Genomic DNA, 22,787 nt, shown 5'->3' with positions numbered 1-22,787 from the left:
TGTGTTTCAATATTGTGGTGCTTTTAGATTGCTTCCCAGTAAATACAATTCCTGACAGCCACCTGTAATTGACCACACTGCCTTGTCCAGCAGCTTCTATTGTTTTTACTTGTAATGAAACTGAGAACTCGATTCTCAGCAGCTTCTCAAGGTCTGTTAGAGGCTATTTCATAAAATTAAAGTTGTTCCCTCCTATCAAAAACTTTTACCCAAAGTACAAGGGTTTGAACTCAGCCCAGCTTGATAACTGACTGGGATGCATTAGTCTACATGCATTCTGACTACTTAATGAGGGAGCAAAGATAAACTCACATTTCCTGAGCACTTACTATGTGCCAGTCCCCGTTCAAGGGACTTTACATTTGTATTGAACATACATACGTTCAATTTTATTCTCATAACCAACCTCACAGAAAGGCACTGCTATCAACACTTTGAACCACAATGAAAGCTCCAGGAGGTTCCACGGCATTGACCTAATTAGAAAGAACACAAGTTTGGGGGTAGGTTTAAACCTACTGTCTCTTACCAGCTATTGGCTCTAAGGGTGAGAGTCAGTTTCCTTATGTCTGTTGTTGTTGTTGTTGGGTACTGTCGAGTCAATTCCAACTCATAGTGACCCCATGTGACAGAGTAGAACTGTCCCATAGGATTTTCTTGGCTGTAATCTTTATAGAAGCACATAGCCAGGTCTTTCTGCCATGGAACCACTGGGTGGGTTCCAACCACCAACCTTTCGGTTAGCAACCAAATGTTTAACCATTGCACCACTAGGGCTCCTTTCTTCATGCCTAATAGAGAAATAGGATACTCAAGGCAGTAGGACTAGTTTAGCTAATGAATGCAGAAGCTCTTAGCACATTGTTAGGCACATAAAGGTAGCTCCATTCTCAGGACTCTTTCCAAAGCTCCTTGTGTGTGTGTGTGTGCGCTGGTGTGAGTGTGTGCTGGTCTGAGTACAGCACATGCCTCTGAGCTTGAAACCAATGTGCAGGAAATTCTCATTTGTGACTGCCCTAAAACATAAAGCCCAGGAAAGTTCTTCTTTGAGCCTTATTTCACTCTCTGCCTCCACTTTTTAGCAAATGCTCTTCTCTTTCTCTTCTTCTATGCTCTCATCCTGCCCCTTCCCCCTCCTCTTCTCTGCTATCCTACCTCCTCTCCTTTCTCCACCAAATGCTACCTCCTCCCAGAATGCCAACCTGATTCCTCTAGTGGGGACTCTTTTTTCACAGAAGCCTGAGGGACACCCTGGCATCACAACACCCATAAAGCAGCCACTGGACCCCGTGGGCAGCTGAGCCACAGTTATGTATGTAGACCTTATTTTCAAAATCCTTGGTAGCATTCCAATTTCTGTGAAACCATTTCACTGTTTTAAAATGGACCCTACTGATTTGAGATGAAGGTATCACATCTACACGATCCTACCAAGTCCATTTCAACCACAAAAACAAGGCCTGTACCAAAGCCCTGAGGGCAGCCAGTAATCACACATGTGACTTCGTCTGGTTCCATTCAATTACTGCCATCACCTTGTTTCCCTGAGTATCGACATGCAATTTTCCATGCCTGTTTTCCTTGCTTGGTCTTTGTCTACTTATTGGCTGGAAAATCAATGTATGTACTCTACTCTTGCACCTCAAGAATCTGAGAAAATTGAGGAAACTAACACTTCTGTGGCATAATTCCCTTAAATGCTGAAAGCTCTGGTCACAATCAAAGCTCACGGTTTATCATGGTCTTGTTCTCCATTCCGACCCAAATGTAACAGCAGTCATGGTGGGGAGCCTTTTACGGAGTACTCTCTGTGTGTCAGGCACTGTGCTAAACCCTTTTCACAACAACCCTGAGAGGGTGATAACTTTGTCCTCATTCTATACATGAGGAAACTGAGCTTAAGCAGCCTTTTCAGAAACAAATATAAATTTATAAGGAATTAAATGTCTTCTAAGGAGCAGATGTATGATGAGCTATTGCAGTGGAAAGATCATGGACTTCAAACCAGATAATCCTGAGCTCAAATTCCAGACACTCCTGAGCTGAGTGCCCAAGAAAAGTTGCTTTACTTTGAGAAGATTCAGTTTCCTCACCCCCAAAATGGGAATAACAATTCCTATTACACAGGGATCATTGTAGGAGTCATTGTGGGATTAAGTAAGCTAATCTACAGAATGGAGTCTGGACCATAATAAAACCACTGCAAACATTAATTACCTTCCCTCTCTTATGGTTATAAGGAGCACATCTAGAGAATATGAGAGGCTGCAAGTTAAAAAGCAAATATGTCACTTTGGGGACTAAGGAGAGCCTGATACAAGCCATGGTAGTTTCAGTCACCTGATATGCATGCAAAAGCTGGACAATGAATAAGGAAGACTGAAAAAGAATTGATGCCTTTGAATGATGGTGTTGGCAAAAAATATTGAATATACCATCAACTGACAGAAAAACAAACGTGTCTTGGGAGAAGTACAGCCAGAATGCTTCCTACAAGCAAGGATGGCGAGGCCTCATTTCATATAATTTGGACATGTTATCAAGAGGGATCAGTCCCCGGAGAAGAACGTCATGCTTGGTAAAGTGGAGGATAAGCAAAAAAGAGGAAAACCCTCTACGAGATGGATTGACACAGTGGCTATAACAATGGGCTCAAACATTGCAACAATTGTGAGGATGGCACAGGACTGCGCAGTGTTTCATTCTGTTGTACATATATATGGTTGCTATGAGTGAGAACTGATCCAACAGCACCTAACAACAACGTAAGTATATTGTCAGACATTCTGGCTATGTCATCCCATACTCCAACCAGCTGGACTTTCAGAGTACTAACCAATTTTGAAAATATGTATTTATTACCCAGACACCCTTTAGGGCCATTATCGTCTCGTGGAGATCCATCTGAGTTCACAGCTCATTGGCCCAAGTAATCATTAAAAGCTAGTAAGAGTGTGTTTTGTCAATTCGGGTGTCATGCATGAGCACTAAGTCTTTGCACTACAAATCCTCTTGCAACATTTGTTTTTAACTCATTGCATATTTCTGCAGTGGGTTTTTAACTTCATCCCTGTTGTCTTTGCCTGTCTTAAAAGAAGAGTCAACTCGAAGAACTCATCTTTCCTGCAGTGATGTTGGCTGTCTGCATGAGTCCAGCCAGACCACACATTACTGCGTGGAGGCGAGACCCGGCTGAACTTGTGCGTCCCAGGCAAACTCACACCCTTGAAAATAATGACTGAAAATAGGAATGCTGACACCACCTTAACTCAAACAGCACAAATGCAGGGTGTAATTTTCTATGCTACTTAATCTCCTGGTACAAAAACCTCTGTTGCTCAAGGGAATTCTTCGTCCAGTCCAGAGGAAAAAAATGTTCTCTAAAGGAAGTAATAAGTTAACAAACCAAGCTAGTGAGTGGTAGGGTTTTGTGGCTCTTATCGTCCACATTAACCTCAGGGTTCTCCTGGGCTAATATCTTCAGTTGTGCTGTTTTTTGCTTGCTGTCTCCGGACCACTAGCCTTATTTCTCTACGGGGAAATTGAAAGCTCTGCTCTTTGCAAATCTCCCTCAGATTTTCATTCTCTTTGGTGGAGCTAAGCCTTCAGTTTCCAAGGTCAAATGAGCTAAGCCCCTTCCGAAAGGAGCTTACTTCTGACTGACAAAATAAGGGGCCACTGTTTTTAGCAGATCCTTGCACGCGCATCATTAAAACACTTCTCCGCCATTTGAAATGCAACTTTCTTTATGCACACGTGAAGACTCTCAGAAGAGACACATAGAGCGGCAGCGCCACCTACTGGTTGTCTGTTAACTGCAGCGTAATTTTTGCAGCAGTGCTGTCTTGGGTCTGGTTTTGCATTAGAGAATGAAGCCGACTCACTTTGAGACCTGTTATCCACATGAGGAACGAAGTCTAGATCATCATTAAAGAGGTTTTTTTTTAAGTCCCCTTCTTAATGAGGTGCTTCACCTTTAGGGATTAAATTTTGAGATGGAGGGGGAAATAGGAAACTCAAAATTGGAAATACACGAAACGTTTTTTGTGGGTTCCTGATGGCAACCTCTCCGGACCCCTGTGGGTGTTCCTGTTCAACCTGATATGTGTTGTATTGGCTGACAAGGGCCTATCTGCACAGTTGACACCATGGCATATGGTCAGCTTCTACCTCTCTATCAGAGGGGAAAATAATGGTCCAAAAGTGATTTTTACCTTATGCAGAAGCTTTCCCTTAACTTGCAGGAAAGCTGCCTCATAAATATAACATGATGACAAAAATGCCTCAACACAGGAATTGCATGTGACACTATGAATGCCTTAGGGATCAGCTGACCAGCTGTTTGGTGTTATTTCCAAGGACGCCAAGGTCATAAATTTAACTCCAAGGGCAAATTTAGAGATGTTCTGTTCCATAGGGAGGGAGGATTGACATTTACAGGTACAAAGTGCCTTCACGTACACATGCTGTCCCATTTAATTCCACCAACTAACCAATGATGGAGGCATCATCACTCCCATTTACAGAGAAGGAAACTGAGGCTCCAGAGATTAATCAGTTTGCCCAAGATGGCAAGCCAGTAAGTGATAATCCTGGAATTCAGATTCATATCTAACCGAATTCATACCTTGTGTTCCGAAAACCACAAATATAAACTTTACGCCAGGTTAGCTGTCTTGAAAAATGGCCCCCCTCATCGCAAGAGGAGTCAAGTGAAAAGTGTTGAAGCATGCTTCAAAAGCCTCATCTACTTCTGCAGAAACAGCTCCATGGGTCTGCTTCTTGGTGATAAAATAGTATTACCATCATTGGTGACAGAAAAAAAAAAAAAGGTATTAAATATCAGTTGCAACAAAGGAAGTTATAATATACCTTTCCTATAGGAAAAACTACGATTCATTCCAAAACTCACAATGAGCCCATTTTGTGTTATACTCTCTCACTCAGCGGATCACATTATCTAAGTTTCATATCCAGAAAAATAAAGAAAAGCATTCTCAAGATTTTGAAGTGACTTATCTCTGTTAGGACACTTCAAGTCAAGAATTTTTTGAAGACAGTATCTATAAACCTACTTGGAAATTAGACATGTCCCCACCACTGCTTTGAAACAGTTCTTTCAAGGTCACCAACAACTTTCATCTGTATAATCCAATGGTCAATTCTCTGTCCCCGGCAGCTCAGAGAGGAGAAATGACCCCCCCAAGCTGAGAAGACAAGTCAGAAGCAGGGCTAGACCAACACTCTCCTGCCTCCTGGGGCAGTGCATTCTCTGTAGCAGCAGGCTGCCCTTCCCTGAGCCTCGGGGCCTTCAGATCCTTCATGGTGTCCTGTCCTTTATATTTTAGATGTTTTTTATAGCTTTTTATGTTATAAAAATAATACAGGTATAAATGTGAAAACTACAGGAAAGGATGGGGATGAATATAAAAATCACTCATAATTCCACCATTCGGAGATGACCACTGTTAACATTTTGGTGCATTTCCTGTGTGTGTGTGTGTGTGTGTGTGTGTGTGTGTGTGTGTGTGTGTAAGAGAGATAAAGAGAAAGAGAGACAGGGATAATTTTTTTCAGTTTTTCCATTTGGGATATTCTTTATTTATGCATGTGTATTCTGTAAATGATACACACATGTTCATATGTATATATCATTATCATGTTGTTAGCTGTCGTCGAGTCTGCCCCCGACTCATGGTGACCCGACATATGACAGAACAAAACACTGCCTGGTCCTGTGCCATCCCCATGATCAGTTGTACATCAGACCATTTGTGAACCATAGGGTTTCCACTGGCTGATTTTTAGAAGCAGATTATCAGGCCTTTTATTCCTAATCTGTTTTAGTCTGGAAGCTCCACTGAAAGCTGTTCAGCATCGTAGTAACACACAAGCCTCCACAGACAGATGGGTGGTGGCTGTGTATTAGGTGTATTGGCCAAATCTCCCCCATAGAAGATAATTCTACCACTGAAATACCACTGCCCTCTACCATTATCATACATATTAAGATGGAGAAAACAGTTTAATCTTAACAGCTAACATCACAATTTGTGTCAAAGAAAGAAAAGACCTTGGGGGGAAAAATGTTAAATGCTAGGGTAGAAAGTAAGTCTTGCCCTCCCCACAACTACCTCTCTCAACCCAGTCCAAGAACTGAAGATTAGCTGGCACTGAGGCTTAGAGAAGCAGGGAAAATTGTAAAACAGAGGAAGAATTTAGAGCTTCTGAAGGCAATTCAGGGGGTAGACGATGACAGGTAGAGATGGGCAGGGAGAAGAATAGAGGGATGCAATGTGGAAGGCAGAAGACTACGCTGTTCACCAAGACCAACCACAATTTTCCCTTGAAGTCTAGTAACCTCACTGGCACTTGTCTGAGTTATGGGGGCAAACTGGAGAAGAAGATGAGGTTCTAGTGTGGACTCGGACAGAGGCAGTATGCAAAGAAGCTGGAACCCAAAGGTCTGCAGTCAGGAAAACAGATACTGGTGAGGCCCAGCGGATATTCAGGGGAGGGCTTTGCACCATCCCAGTCTATGGAACTGGGAAATTCAAGGTGTGATGGTTAAGATTGTGTGTCAGCTTGGCTGGGCCATGATTCTCTGTGTTTTAATGTAATCACTCCCATGATTGAATATACTGTGAGTAGCCAATCAGATGAAAGGGAGTCTCTTTGGGGGTGTGGCCCGCCTCTGTATATAAGCAGACATTCTGGCTTTTTGCTCTGTCTGGATCCTGCGGCTGCTTCCTGTCATCTCATCTCCCGTTCTTGGGACTTGAGCTGTCAGCTTATCTGCCGAACCTGGGATTTGTCGATCTGCACAGCCTGTGAGTGGGAGCCCTGCTCTCCGACCTTCCAGTCTTGGGCTTGTCAGCTTCTGCAGCTGTGTGACTTGAGAGAGGCCTCTACACTGATCACGGACTTGGGACGTTCTAGCCTCTACAATCACGTGAGCTGTTTCCTTGATATAATCTCTCTCTAATATATATATTTATACACTTTACTTCTCTACAGAACCCAGCCTAAGACTCTGGGGCACAGGTTATTAAAGGTAGAATACATTATAGAGGCAGTTTATCTAATTAAACTCATACTTTTACAGAAAACTGAAACCAAAAAAGCCAGGTCATGTAGCTAGGCAGTAGAGGAGTCAGAACTGAAACCAAGGGCCTATGGCCCAGATTATTTTTACTTTGCCACATTGGAGAAAAATATTTGGGTCCACTTGAAGTTACAAGTGGTATTTATTTTAGCATTTTTCTAGTGTTCACATGCCTTCTCTTTATACAGAACCCTGAAATAAATAAATAAATAAATCTCTCTCTATATATATATTTATACACTTTACTGGTTTTGCTTCTCTAGAGAACCCAGCCTAAGACACAAGGCAATTTAATCCAGATCTCAAAAGTTATAGGAACCTCAATCAACGTCTGAGTTACACATGGTTGGGATTATGCAGTTTTTATAGTTCTTTATGTGCTCTTGTTCCTCAGTTTTCAGTGGTTAATCTCAAGACTTCCCAGAAGATTCTAAAGACAGTCCCACTTTGTTCTTCTCTCACGAAAGGAGGTTTTCTAGCCTAGGAAGAGGATCATGATGGGGTTGGAAGAAACAATGGCTGGGCTTGTACAAATAAGCAGAATCATGTGCAATAAGAGACTATTGTTCATTGAAGTCCTCTGAGAATTAAACTACCTTCAGCCTAAGTTGCTGACAGGAGAAATTTTCCAAAATGTGGAAATATTTACTGTATTATGTATAGTAAATACCCTGGTGAGTCCCCTGTGTACAGCTTGGAGTCCAGAATATTTTAAATCAATCAAAAACTCAAGAAAGATTCTTTTCCCAAGAGCTAAATAATATCCAAGTCTCTTCTCATATATTCTATATGGGTTTCCTTCTATTGTATATGTCAGATGAGTCATTAAGGAGCAGAAAATGATATTAAGGACCTCATAATACTTCAGGTGTGAGATATTAAGACTTTCACATAAGATAATGCAATAAAAAAAGATGCATGTTACAGATGTTATAAAGGAAAATACACTTTGTGAGTGGCCATTTGTAGAATTATGGAAGAATGAGGAGTGAAATGTGCTTCTTCCTTTCCAGCCTGGGAGTTGAGATTGAGTAACAGAAGCAGAAGAGTAACGGCAATTGGCTTACATAGAGGAAGGTAATGTGCTTGTTTTATTTTTGTGGAGGTCCCCGGCTAAGGCAGGTCAAGCTAGTGAAAATGGCCAGTAGTCAGATGGAGATGTGGGGCTGAAGTTAGAAGGAAAGTCAGAGCCAGAGCTATCAGTCTGGAAGGCATCCACACAGGTCAATTGAAGTCAATAGAGTGGGTAAGATCTCTGAGGGAGGGACGGTAAAGTCAATACACTCCATAACACACTCTTTCGCTTACTTGAAGAATTAATTCCTTTTCTCCCTTTCAAAAAGTGTTATTAACAAAAAGCACTGAAGGTCTTAGGGGATTTTCATTTCACTTTACGGGAAAGCAGTCCCACTTCAGTTCATGTGTTTCTAGAGTGCTTGATTTGAGTAATGCCATCATCTGAGGTCAAAATCACGGGAGGACAAGAGAGGAGTTCTTTAAATGTAGAGCCCTGGGCATGCTCTGGATAGTCTAACCAAAAAAAAAAAAATAAACCAATAGTTTGCCCTTTAGCAGAAACTGAAAACATCACTGGTGCCCTTGTTTCTGACCCTTAAACCCTTACCTAAAGAAAGAAAATGTTTAGAATGCTAGAAGGAAGTACCTTGATCTTTAAGCAGTTGGACCTTTCCAGAACCCCAGAGTCAGCTCTCTTTCACCGACAAAAAAGGAGGGTAAGTGAAAGGCACAGCAGAGATGGAAATGAAGAAGGCCAGGCATTACTGGAGCAGAGCCTTGAGCTTACCAAGTGTCACAAAGGCCTCTGAGAATATAAATTCAGTGTGTTTTCTTTTGGAGTTAATGGGAAAAAAAATAGAACATGTATCTACAAACAGCAGCATGGGCAACGATGTCTGATTCCACCCCTGATGCAATAATCCTGTGTATTGATGTTCTCACAATGAACCCACTGCATGAAAAAAAATCATTTTACAGGTACCCTTCTTGAACTGTTATTTTCTTTCTTAATAAAAATGGTCCCACATCCATAAGTTATGTTACTAGTCATATGTTTTTAAGTGTGGACCTCCTGCATCAAAATTCCTAGGATGCTTATTAAAAACATGGATTCCTGTGTACCACAGAGATTTGCTCATTCTAGGTTTTCAACAAACAATCAAGGGTATCCCTTTGCACACTCAAGTTTGGGAAAGATTATGTGAAGGAGTCTTGACCTTCCAGAGACTCCAAGCCCCAGACATCTGAAGGTAACCTCAGTTTCCCCTAATCCTTTAGCTCAAAATGTCATAATAAACAGTAGCTAGTATACAAAGCTGACAGGAACAGAGGAAATCAATAGTTATATTTCTTGGGCGGAATGGATGTAATCTTAGGTCTAGACAAAATTTTGTGATCCTTCCATGGATTGCCAATGAAAATCTAGAAATAAGTGATATTTTTTCCATTAAACACACATACACACAGGACAAAGACACTATATTGGGAAGCTTCGTAAATGATGATGGTAGTGGTGGTATGTGGTGTGTATGTTTTCACTGACAACATTTATAATCTTATTCTTATATCAGTTACTGGAAAAGAGCAAAAAGGATAATTTGGAGTAAGATGAAGAAGAAAAGAAAGGTAGATGAGCAATTAGTGAAACTAAAAATCCATCAGAATTAAACATTTTCAAACTTGTATAGGAAAAAAAAAAAAAAGGATCCTTAGTGGTGCAACAGTTAACCCAAATGTTGGCAGTTGGAACCCACCCAGCAGCTCTGTGGGAGAAAGACCTGGTAATCTCAAAAAGATTACAGCCAAGAGAACCCTCCTCTGTCACGTAGGGTCACTATAAGTAGAAAATCGACTCCATGGCACTCAACAACGACATAGGAAAAACAAAATCAAAACAGACCTTTTCTCCCCACCCCCACCCGCACACACATACACTAGTAGGTCTGCCAAGGAATATCTGTTTCTATTCGTTTCCAAACTTACAAACTCAGGGACTTTTTTTTTTCTTAAACCAAGACTTTTTCCAAATAAGGTAGCTTTTCACAAAACTGTTTCTCCTCCTACATCTCTGTTCCCAGTGTCAGCAAGCCAGAGAGGCTGCTATACTCCAGAGCTGTCATTGTATTCTGTAACAAAACACCCTTCCCTTTAGCTGAGCTAAACACTAGAAGTGCTTTCAAACTGAAGTTCTCAAAAAACTTAGGCATTTTTTACCTTTAGCTGTGGGGTCTGACTTAAGCAATTTTCCTTCCTCCTCTTGATTGGTGCTCATTTTAAGCTCAAAGAACAGTAACTTGAATCCCAATTCTCCTGCAAGGATTCTAGAAATGATAAAAACAGCATCACACTTGATTCTTGGGTATTAATCCATGTCTCAGGACATTAGGGGGCGCAGAGGTGTCTGAGAGCCAAGAAAACCAGTAACCATGCAGCAGCAATTAACAGTCAGCAGTAAACACGTTAGGGTCTGCCACCAAAGGGATGTAGCAAAGATTACTTGTGTCCCAGATGCGTTAGACAGTGATTTGGAGCTGGAGCTGGAAATTTGAGTCTCTTAACCCACTGACAATAATGTGGACTAAATTGTCCACATTGTTGTTGCCGTTAGGTGTTGTCAAACTGGCTCCAACTCATGGCAACCTTATGTATAACAGAACAAAACGTTGCCCAGTCCTGCGCCATCTTCCTGATTGTTGCTATGTTTGAGTCCTTTATTTTGGCTATTGTGTCAATCCGTCTCATTGAGGGTTTCCATTGTTTTTGTTGACCCTTTACTTTACCAAACATGATGTCCTTTTCTAGTGACTGGCCTTCTCTGATGATGTGTCCAAAGTAAGCAAGCTGAAATCACGTCATCTTTGCATCTAAGGAGCATTCTGGCTGTATTTCTTTTAAGATTGATTTGTTTCTAGGCAGTCCATAGTATAGCAAGCAAATTATCATAGAGGTTTCATAATTTCTCTCTTCTGAACCTGACCCTATGATACCTCCTAGAACTCAGAATGCTTTATCAGATCCCTAAGACTTTGCTCATCCTGATTTTTTGGATGTATATTTAATTCTATCTAAAAAAATCTCATAGCTATGATGTGCCAGGCACTGTGTTATACATCAAGGATTTAAATACTAGAGGCAAAAACAATGTATCCTCAAGTAACTCACAGGTTAATAGGGAAAATAAAAATTTGTGTCATGCTCCAGTGCTCAGCTTAGGCACCACCTCTTCTAAGAAGTCTTCCTTGATCTATACCCTTGATGTTGGGAGAATTCTAAGATGGCCTCCAAGATCCCCATCCTCTGCTATACATGCCATGTATTATCCCTACCCTTTGAATGTGGGCAAGGCCTATAAATATGATGGGAAGTCACTTCTGTGACTAAGTTATGTTATTTGGCAAAGGTGAAGGGATTTTGCATATGTAATTAAGGTCCCACATAAATTGACTTTGAATTAATGAAAAGGGAGATTACCCTGGGTGGGCCTGACTTAATCAAGTGAAAGCCCTTAAAAGAGGAAGTGGAGCCTTTCTGGAGGGAGAGATTCTCCTGCTGACCTTGAAGAAGTAAGCCGCCATTATTATAAGAGGGCTATGAGAGAGCCACATGGCAAGGAACTATAAGTGGCTTCTAGGTGCTAAGAGGAGCTCCCGAGAGACCACACAGATTCTGCCAACAACCCCATTAGGTTGGAAGAGGATGATGAGCTCAGGAAAGGAATGCAGCCCAGCTGATATCTTGATTGCATCTTTATGAGACCTTGAGCAGAGGATCTAGCTAAGCAGCGTCCAGACTCTGGTCCATGGAAATTTTGAGATAATAAATGGGTATTCTTTTAAGCTACTAATTTTGTGGTAACTTGTTATTACACGATGCAGGAAAGGCAGTACATATGGTGGGGAATATTCTCACTAGGTGTAACGAGACCTCAATTCTAGTCCTGGCTCTCCTAATTTGCTGTGTGACATTGAACAAATCACTTTACCTCTCGGAGTCTCACCCAGTTTATTCACAAGTAAAATGAGGGAGTTGAGTGCTCCAAGACCCCTCCAACCTCCTATATTCTTAAAGCCTATGAAACTATGACTTCCACAGCAATGGCTACTCACCTTCCGTCAACACGCACCAAATGGTAGCTCCCCATCAGCTGCCCAGAGCCCCAGTGAAATAGGAACTCATGAAGGGTGAGCTTTCAGAAGAACAGAGGGAAGCCTGCTTTCTTTCCTCTTCTAAATGTCTTCACAGTGGCATGAATGGTAGCCCAGAGATGCACCCAGAACTATGTAGCCTCAAGTCATAAAACTACAATAGGCACGGAGACCTTAAAGGGTCCCTCATCTCAGAGGACTGTGCACCTCTTTAGAAACCACAGCAACTGGTAACAACTTCTCAGTGTTACCACTTTTATGTTTCAAATCATCTGATTAAAAAAAAAGTTGCCATGATGTCTATTCTGACTCGTTGTGATCCCATATGTGTCAGAGTAAAACTGCATTTATTGTTGTTGTTAGGTGATGTCGAGTCAGTTCCAACTCGTAGCAACCTTACGTACAACAGAATGAAAGACTGCCTGGTCCTGCACCATCCTCACAATCGTTGTTAGGCTTGAGCCCATTGTTGCAGCCACTGTGTCAATCCATCTCGTTGAGAGTCTTCCTCTTTTTCGCTGACCCTCTGCTTTACCAAGCATGATGTCCTTCTCCAGGGACTCGTCCCTCCTGATAACATGTCCAAAATACGTGAGACGAAGTTTCACCATCCTTGCTTCTAAGAAACACTCTGGCTGTACTTCTGTCTTAGAAGAAGTACAGCATTTATCGAGCACCTGATATTAAAGTACTAGCTAAGTTGCTTTATATACATTACCTCTCAGGGAGGGTCAATAATTTAGTGAAGGTCATGCCGTGGGGAGTTAGAATTCTAACCCAGGTGCATCTGCGGTTGACATTTGTGCTTATCCCTCTGCATGATACTCGTGTTAATGTTACAGCACTTACTCATATGTCCTCATCCATTCAATAAATATTTCATGACCGTTCATTCATATGCCACATCACAGGGTGACCAACTATCCCAGTTTGCCCAGGACTCAGAGGTTTCCCGTGATGCAGGAAGTTCCTCGGCAAACCAGACAAGTTAATCGCCTGTGCTTAGGGCTGGGAATAAAGAAGTAAAGCCTAGGGGACACGTGGGGATGTGAAATGAAATTCCAAAGGCAAAGTTTTTTTTCTGAGGGAGTCCGACACTGTATTTCACTTCTTGGGTACAATCCCATGGGAGAGGCCCTAAGTACAGTCTGTCCATACACGCTCTTAAAGGAGCCATGCCTGGGACTCTAAATTATAGACCCCCTTGTCTGCTGGGAAGTCTCCCAAAACCTGGGCCCCAGGTTTTCTCAGTCATATGCAGATCTATGCTTTTCAGTCTAACACTCTGCCTGAGATACAGGGGGTTTGAAGCATAACTATTCTCCTTTTAGCCATTGTTGCTCTTTGATCCATTTAACACATAAATCCCTTGAGAGCACTGTAAGACTTTTCATAGAGATGTTGTTGCTCTGCTGTCAACTTCTAATTCCAAAGCCACTAAATCTCTTATTGACCTAATAGCAGTATTTCAGCTCTGATACTCAGCTCTTGGAGTTCTCTCGGAACTTCATAACCCTATACACTGGGGACAAGAAAATGGGCAGGGAAGGCTCTTGATTGAGAAAATATTTAATCTAAAGTATATATTCTTAATCTTGTGAAACCTGATCCCTGTCTCTGCTTCTAACTTGGAATTGACCACAGGAATCCAGTGCCCAGATGGGCTGGACTTTGGGGGCTTTTGGCCACGGTGAACTACAAGGCCAGCATCTCCCACTGATTCAGGCCCCTGTCAGGTTCAGGAGCAGCCTCTCCAAGCAGCTCTTGGCCACTTTTATCAGAAGAGCTAAATGCTCACAGTGCTCTGGATACTTGAGTGTCCAAATGGATGATGCCCAATAGCTCTGTTTACCAGATAGCCCCATGTGAGAGCCAAGGGTCCATTGTGGAGTGGTCTTATTCTGGGGTTTAACCAAAAAATACAAACCAAACCAGTTGCCATTGAGTCAATTCTAACTCGTGGCGGCCCCTTGCATGTCAGAGCAGAGCTGTGCTCCACAGGATTTTCAATGGCTGACTTTTCAGAAGTAGATTGCCACGTCTTTCTTCTGAGCTACCTCTGGGTGAACTCGAACCGCCAACTTTTTGGCTGGCAGTTGAGTGTGTTAACGGTTTGCACCCAAATGAAATGAGAGACAGCAGCCTCAGAGAAACATTGCCATGCCCTGAGGGTTGTGGCTGCCTACTGCCTCGGCTCACCTATGCCAAGGCCATCCCTCCCTGGTTTTAGGGGTCCCACTAAATATCATCCCTTTTCCTCAGTTAAGCATTGAATAAATTAAAAATAAAATAAGAGTGGCAGATTGAGGCCAAAAATGTCATTTTTATTATTGATAAATGCTAAATTGGAGGGTATAGTTTAGTGGGAGCCACATATGCCTGCTAAGTGAACCACAGAACTAGGCAGATTTGCTCCTCCCTCCCCAACAGGCCTGGGGAAGACTTTCCCCTGGTGCAACATTGGAGAATTAATATTCTCGGCAGTGAGGTTTCCGAAGAGGGAAAAAGAAAGAGGTAGGCTGCTTGTACCCAGTTTATTCTTCCTGAATTTACCAGTCAGATGAATCACTCCTCTCCCACATCCTCATGAGTAAAGGAGCTGAAGAGTACATAGGAGTTACACTAATTGATTTCCCTCCACTTGAAGAAAACATCATGTATGGGGAATAAGTATTCCACCAACATACACACCTGAGCATTTGAACAGATGCAGATGGACCAAAGCTACTAAGTCCAGCTGTAGATAAGAAGTGGCCCTTGCTCCATCAAGGCAAAAACACTACTTGGGATTTCAATATATGCCAAAAAAAACCCAAATTAATTGGGTGGTAAAAACTGTAAGTGCTTTAGGAAGAGAGAGGAAAGGGTTAAGGAATGTAAGAACTCAAGGCAGGCTTCTGAGATGGTGAGAGATCTCAGGCAGAATGAGAGGATGAGAATAACCTGGATAGAAAAAAAAAGGTCAGGGACGATATTCCTGATGAAGAAAAAAGTCAGCGAGAATAGAGAAGAAGTGTGGTGTGAAGGAGGGGTGAGAGGCAGAGGGGTAAGCAAGACTTCTGTCAGTCAGAGCAGCTAAGGCTTAATGCTGGAAGCATCAGGAAGACATTAGAAGTTCCTAAGCTGAAAGTAATAGGCTTAAACTGGTGTGAATGCATTTGGAAACCAAGATTTCAGCCATTTCCAACATTTGGTTAACTACATAATCATAAGTTTTATTATGTGTAGTTTCATATCTACACAAATCATATTATCTGTAAAAAGCAAAAATTTCATTATGAAAAGCGTTTGCTACATTTTTATTTTCCAAGGAAATTAAACTTTCTGACAAGGCAAAGTTTTTAGGCTTGTTTTGGCAGGCAATAGGAAGCCACCGTTGGTGGGTGCTCCAAGCCCGCTGAAGGGTGCCCTGGAGGAAGGTCTCCCCGGCAGGGTGTTCACAGTGGATCAGATGAGGAGAGGCAGGAGCAGAGAAGGTGTCTTCTGAGACCCTGGAAGGTATTCTCCGAGCACAGATCTCTCCAGAGTCCCTTAGGAGATGCTTGTGAGTTGGCCAAAGTCTCCAGGCACAGCTTACTGAGCCAAAATTTCAGGAAAATCCAGAAGCCTTGATAGCTCTTGTCATCTATCAATCTTCCCCTCCTCCAAATCCCCTCCCTTCGGGAGAACAGAATCTTCCCACCTTTTCCTGCTCGCTGCCCTTCATAACCTACCTCAGGGAGGTTCAACTTCACTCCAGTGTAGATTATGATCAAAAGTCATTTCCATTTAACACTTTGAGTTCTCATTGGACAAGGAAAGGCTTTCTTTCCCATGGTAAGAATTTCAAATTTGTGAAGCTAGGGAGAGAGAGATTTCTGTAAAATACTTTCGTCATTATCCCAAGGACGATAGAGCCACCTCCCGACTCCTCCTGCAGCCTGCAGCTATCCTGCCCTGGGCATGGTTTTACCTGCACCTGTTCCTTCCAGGCATCCATCTGTCTGTGTCACTCAGAGGATGCAATTTTCACTTCAGCCCCAGGGCAGGAACGCCTGCCTCCGACATGAAAGATAGGAGAACCACATCCCACCAGAGCTGCAAGATCCTTTCCTGGCCTTTTCGCTTTGATCTTTTCGGCACAGTTTGCGTTAATGCCTGAGGACACCCTGCACTGCAGCCCCCCCAGGGCTAAGCTGAGCATTATAGTCTCCGCCTTGGCTGTCAGAAGTGAGATCAGAGGTGAGGGTGGGAGGACGAAGAGAGTAGTCTACACACACACTTCTGGCTACTGCAGAGAGCCCCCAGGGGCCAGTCTGTCATTCACGTAGTCACTCAACAAATCTAGCCGAGCACTTAACAAGATGGAGTATAAAATATGATGATATCCTTCTTCAAGAGCTTTAGATACTAGAATTTCAATATTAGGAGAAACCTTGGAGGCCATCTGCCTAAACTCTTACCTGTGGCAGAAACCCTCTTTCTAACATGCCTGCCAGGTGTTGCAATGGAGGCAGCCCGTTTCCCCCAAGGACAACTCCAGTTCTTAGAAATTGTTTTTTTACACTGAACCAAAATCTCTCTTCAAGTCAGTCTATTTCTAATGCCTGGAAAAAGTCCCTATTCCTCATGGAAGTCCTTTCATCATTTACAGGATTCCCTCTTGAATGTTCCCATATGCAGAATCAACACCTGCTAGTTGATTCCCTCATTTCTAACTAAAAATTATTCCTGGGCTCTTTACCATCTGAGATGCCATGCTATGGGCATGCTCCAGCGTCTTGTGTTCCCCTCCTCCACATTTATCGCCCAGGCCTATAGATGATGCTCCAGAAGTGGAGTACATGATTGCCTCAGCGCACACGGGGGCTTGTACTGTCCCTGAACTGCTGTTTCTCTCCTTGTGGACTTTGGGTCTTCCAGAGACATAAGTAGCGGGGAGATGCAGGGCAGTGCACTGAATCAGATAACAAGGACTCTAGAGTCAGACTGATCCAGGGTTCTAATCACAACTTTGCCAATTACAAGCTGTGTGGCCTTGGATAACTTACTGAACCTCTCTAATGCTGATTCATCATGTGTACAATTGAGATGATAATGCCTTCTTCATCAGATTACTGTGAAAATTATATGAGATGCTGCATATAAAAAGCAACGCACATATTAAGAGAACAATTGTTGGGAGCTGGTATCATTGTTAGCACTACATAGGTGTCCAAAAACCAGACTGGACTGGAGAAAAGGTCTCTATTGCTTTTCATGGCTTGGTATTGGACCCTTCTTTCTAGCACAGTCCTAGCCATCTGGATATAAAGCTGTTTTCTCCCTTCCCCTGATGGTGAGAAGAAAAGATAAACATCATTCCCTTGGTGAGTTTGGTGAACATCCTTGGGAGAACCCAGTCCTTGCCAGGAACGGTTCTGCTTCTCTTCAAGTCAGAGACATTCTCGGTCTCTGCCAGGATTCCGGCTGCGCTCGCAGGGAGGAGTGGGGTTCAGGTATGGCGCAGAGAGCAGCAGGACCAGCCCTCAGTGCTTCACCTCCTGCTGCCCCACCTCCACATCCCCACGGTTCCCACATGTCCTATTCTTAGATAAGGCCACATCACAGCTTACTCCACTGGCACCCGTGCAATTCTCTCTCCTCACCTTTAGCCACTTAACCTTAGTCCGCAAGCCTCTGCTAAAAACTCAAAATTCAAAAAATGCTGTTGGAAATTGTTCCCTGGAATTGGTGGCAGTCACTGGGACACTGGGAAACATCACAGTCAGATGTCTCCCTTGTCCTGATGTACCCCATTCCCTGGGTCTTTGGGCTCCCTTGAATTTAGGGTGAGATACAAAAGGACCAAGAAACATAGGACCCTGGAGGTGCCATCTATGTACCTATCTCTCCATCCATCTATGTAGTCACCCCAGCAGGAAATTACTATTCTCCATGTCAGTCACTGGGGAAGAAGCCGGTGCTGAGGGACACGTTCTTTGGTTGTCTTTAGAAGGACTGACCACTGTTTTCCTCTGGGTCTTCCGTTGAATCTGGACACTGTGGAGTTGAGATGATTGATCTTGTGTCCCTGGAAGGCAGCCAGATCTTGTGAACCAGACTTTCTGACTACATATGATCCTGTGTTTACTTCCCTAGCCTTCATTAAACCTTGGCTGTGTGCTCCAGTCTTAGATCTCACCTGGTTTACTAAGGGAAGGGGCATTTGGGCCACACCACTGGCCTGAACCCCTATGGTGGTAGCCAGAACACCAGAAGCATTGTCTCACGAGAGACACAGGTTCTGCTTTGGAGTGACAGCACTTCCTCCTGGCTGCTTCTACTTTTCTTCCTTATCTGTTCTTGTCTAGGACTTCAGGACAGAGATATCATTTGTTCCTTCAACAACTTTTAGGTTCTGGTGACTACATTATTATTTTCCCTTCCTTTACCCTAGGACAAACTCCAAGCCTCCCTTCACCTTTACTGCTTGTCTCTCCATCCTCTCTGCCTCTGCCTCAGGTCTGGTCCTTTGTATTTCTCTCCTGTTTTCCTGCTAAGCCTCCTAACAGCGTTCTCTGCCTCCAGCTTTCCTCTGCCTTTGTCTGATCATCCTGATTCACTGCCCATCCCAATCAGAGGCTGCTGCCACAGTGGCCCACCCCAACTCCCAGATAAAGTCCAAATGCCTTCTCAAGGCATATGAAGCCCTTTGTGCGAAGCACCCTGAACTGTCTGCGTTTCCAGAATGCATGGTGCTTTCTCTCTCCTGGTGTCAAATTGGCTTCCCAGATCTTGCCCCTCCACTGTGCCAAGAGCCATCTCTGTCCTGCCCTAACCAAAAGAGGTCTTGCTTTCCCTTCCTTTCTCTGCCCCGGGTTTTCCCAGGGCTTTCTCTCACCCAGTCTGTGGCCCACCTTTTCCTAATCTAATCTGATCTAACGCAGGATATGGAAATCCAGCCACACATGGCTCGCGTTTCCTGGCTCCACATGTCCCACAGAAGGTCCACTCCTCCTCCTTGCATTCACTCTGGCCTCCTGCCTACAGCTGATCTTGGTCCCATGTGTGACTCTCTCCATCAGGAGAACAATTGTGGAAAGGCTAAGAATTAAAAAAAGAAGAAGAAAGAGAGAGAAAGGAGAGGGACTGAGAGAGAGAGATTCTCCTTAAAGGAGACCAGTTCTCATTTCTGAAATGTTTCCTGCTCTAAAGATCAGTATACACCACCTCAAGGAGCCCTGGGGGCACAATGGTTAAGTAATTAGCTGCTAACCAAAAAGTTGTCAGTTTGAATCCACCAGCTACTCCAAAGGAGAAAGATGTGGCAATCTGCTTCCGTAAAAGTGGAAACACTATGGAGCAGTTCTACTCAGTCCTATAAGGTTGCTATGTGTCGGAATCAACTCAACAGCGACAGCTTAACCAGGTTATACACCTCCTCGAGTCCCACAGGAACTCAGGCCCCAGGCCCTCAGACCAAGGAGAAAATCTACAGGGTCATAAACCAGACTGCCTGGAACCCACCATCTTGCCCTACCACAGACAGGGAGGTTCCAATTCTATTTTTCCTAATCCTCAGCTATCAGCATTCCCAGTCTTTTCTGCTCCTTGCAGGGAACCTAACCCCTTGGCACCCTCCCCCGACTCACCACCTTCTCAGTCCCTCTCATCTCTTTTCCTGGGGTCACTCGGCTGTCTACATGCTGGCATATGCTTCATGCTTGGATAATACAGATCTCCAAAATCTCTTTCTGCCCAAAACCCTGGTCAAATCGTATCCCAGCTCATTAAACCTGTGTCAGCCTTCCCAAAGTCATATTTTTCATCAGAAAACACAACTAGAGATGCCAGTCCCTGCTGGTGACAGACTGGCACCAACGCCCAGCCAGAGGTAGCTGGGCCAGGAGCTGGAGGCTGGCTTGCCTCATCAGCACAGTGAGACAAAGGGCTTCTTTTTCATCAGAAAGGATTTCCCTTTCTGAACTTCAGTTTCTTCTAAAAAGTGAAGGGACTAAACTTGTTGTTGTGTGCCACCCAGTGGATTCTGACTCATAATTGCCCCACAGGGTTTCCTAGGCTGAAACCTTTACTGAAGCCAGTCGCCAGGTCTTTCTCCTGTGGAGCCACTGGATGGGTTCGAACCGCCAATCTTAAGCCAAACCCGTAACCGTTGCACCACCAGGGCTTCTTTTTTGGTGCTAAACTAGATGGTCCCTAGTTACCCCTCCTCTTTGTTCCCCTAGCAGGCACACACAAGGAAAAATATAAAGCGGAGGAAATCCATTTAATTAACTGTGTATCTAGCTCTGTTGCTGTTTTAAACAGTACATGTGTAGGTGATGCTGCAGGCACAGCTGGCAGACATCAGGCCCTGGGCTGTCTAGGTTCTGTGCTGCCTAAAGACTATTTTGTGCCCTCAGGAAATAAATTAACTGCAACACCCCCCACCACCATGCCCACTCCCCATGTTTCCCTTCACCCCACATTGTAAGGCCTGACTTCTTACCATATCCCTCTTTCTAAACGTGGGTCAGCTCACATCTGCTTGAATGCAGGCAACCAGTGCTGACCACCAGCCTCCAGGGCAGCTTCTCACCCCTCTCCTTCCTGTTGCCTCTGCTTGACAGCACTTCCTGGTTGGACTGGGGGCCAGCCTTTCTCAGACAGGTTCCTTCAGACCTAGAATTCTTGCCCCTGAGCCAGTATATTCTTTTAGCTCAGAGATTTATCTGACCATGACCTTCCACTAATTGGGTTAACTAGTATTCAGAAAATCTCTAGAAGAATCTCCACTTACATCAAACCAGTGGTGGCCCTCAGTCTTAGTGCCTTCTTGAGAGCATTCAAGGCTCAAACGCTCCAGCCTCATCCATGACCCCAGAGTCTTCCTTGTGCCCAGATAAAACTCACACCCAGCAGACCTCGTATTCTCATTGACCTCTCCAAGGACGGTAACAATTTTTCTTGCTGGAAAATTGCTACTTGACCACATTCACTGACTTTTTGCTGCAACTGCATTTAAACACAAATACCTTCTTGGCTGTTCAAGATATTTTGTTTTTAACCCTCTGGAATTCTCTCAATAACTGACCCCCATCTCCTGCAAAAGAAAGGAACAAGGAGTTTTTTGTGCAGTACTCTGTCCAGTAACAGAGTAAACAAAATCTCAGGTTGCCCTAATCAGGGAATTAGAAGACACAATACCTGGTAGACACTGAGTTTCTGTTAAGGGTGATGGAAAAATTCGGGAACAGTTAATGGTGACGGTTGAACAACACAGTGAACATAATTAATGTCACTGAACTATACATGTGATGATTGTAGACACAGTAAATGTATTATTATCTATATATTTACTATGACAAAAAAAATTTCTTAAAAAAAAAAAGTATTCACTTATCCAATCACCATTTCTTTCTTAGTATTGTCAAAAGCATTCTCTAGTTGCATAGTCATTATAATCAAGAACGTTAAAAAGATTTTTTTCTAAATTGCTTACATCCCTTTACCCCCACAAACTTGTTTTCATTTTTCTAATCCTTGCCTATATGTGGAAATAAATGCTATGTAGTTGGATGTAGCTTTGATACAAATATTTGTAAGTTTTCTTTCATTTTATGTTACAAACCTATTCTGCTATTGCTACAGAGTCTTCCATTATAATCCCTAATGGTTTCAGAACAGTCCATTGATTTGATGAGTTTAACTTATTTCATGCTTTCCTAATATTCGACTTTTAGGCAATTTTCAGATTTTCTCCAAAACAGACAATACTGCAATGAATATCATGCATCAATCTTTGTCCATTTATCAGATTATTTCTTTAAGAGAAATTCCCAGGAGAGAAATCCCTGTATCAAAGTATAAACCTTTTATAGTTCTTAAAACATTTTGTCTTATCCCTTTCCAAATGGGCGATATTCTTGTTCCCTGCTACTGAAAGTTATAAGCACAGAGACGGGGGAGCATCTGCATGTGAACTCTGGTTAAAACAGATGAAAAAAGTATTTCATTCTCCAAAATAGTAACCAAAGTTCAAACTCAACAACCCCAGCTCTGTGCCAAGGCAGGTTCAATCACTTTCTCTTATCTTCCTTCCTACCTTCACTGATGCCAAACAATGCTCTTCTAGGCTTATTCTTCATGGATTCTTTCAATACCCTACCCACCCCCACCCCCACCCCCTCCCCCCAACACAGCATCCAGAAGGAAACACACTGTTTCTCCCACCACATTCTTACAGGCTGGGTAACTCTCACCTGCACCCTGAGAGCAATTTTTTCTTGGGTCTTTTTGCCCTGACTTGCACATTGCCAGTGCCTTCCCCTAGTAGATTCCCCTCTTCTTGGTCCAGACTAAGCTTCCCTTTCCAACTGCCCTGACAACTTCATCATCTTACTGGGCCCCAATCTCCTAATGCTCTCTGTCTGGAGTTTCTAGCTTCTCCAAGTCTCAATGTCTCCCTCATCACCATTATTTCATAGTTCTCCCACCCAGAAAAAAAAAAAAAAAAAAAACCCCGAGACTCTTCCAAAGGAAACAGAAGAGAGTGAAAG

The sequence above is a fragment of the Trichechus manatus genome, unplaced genomic scaffold (genome assembly GCF_000243295.1).
Source record: "Trichechus manatus latirostris isolate Lorelei unplaced genomic scaffold, TriManLat1.0 scaffold00192, whole genome shotgun sequence".
Classification (NCBI taxonomy): Eukaryota; Metazoa; Chordata; class Mammalia; order Sirenia; family Trichechidae; genus Trichechus; species Trichechus manatus.
The sequence above is the reverse complement of the archived record's forward strand: the minus strand, read 5'-3'. Positions refer to the sequence as shown.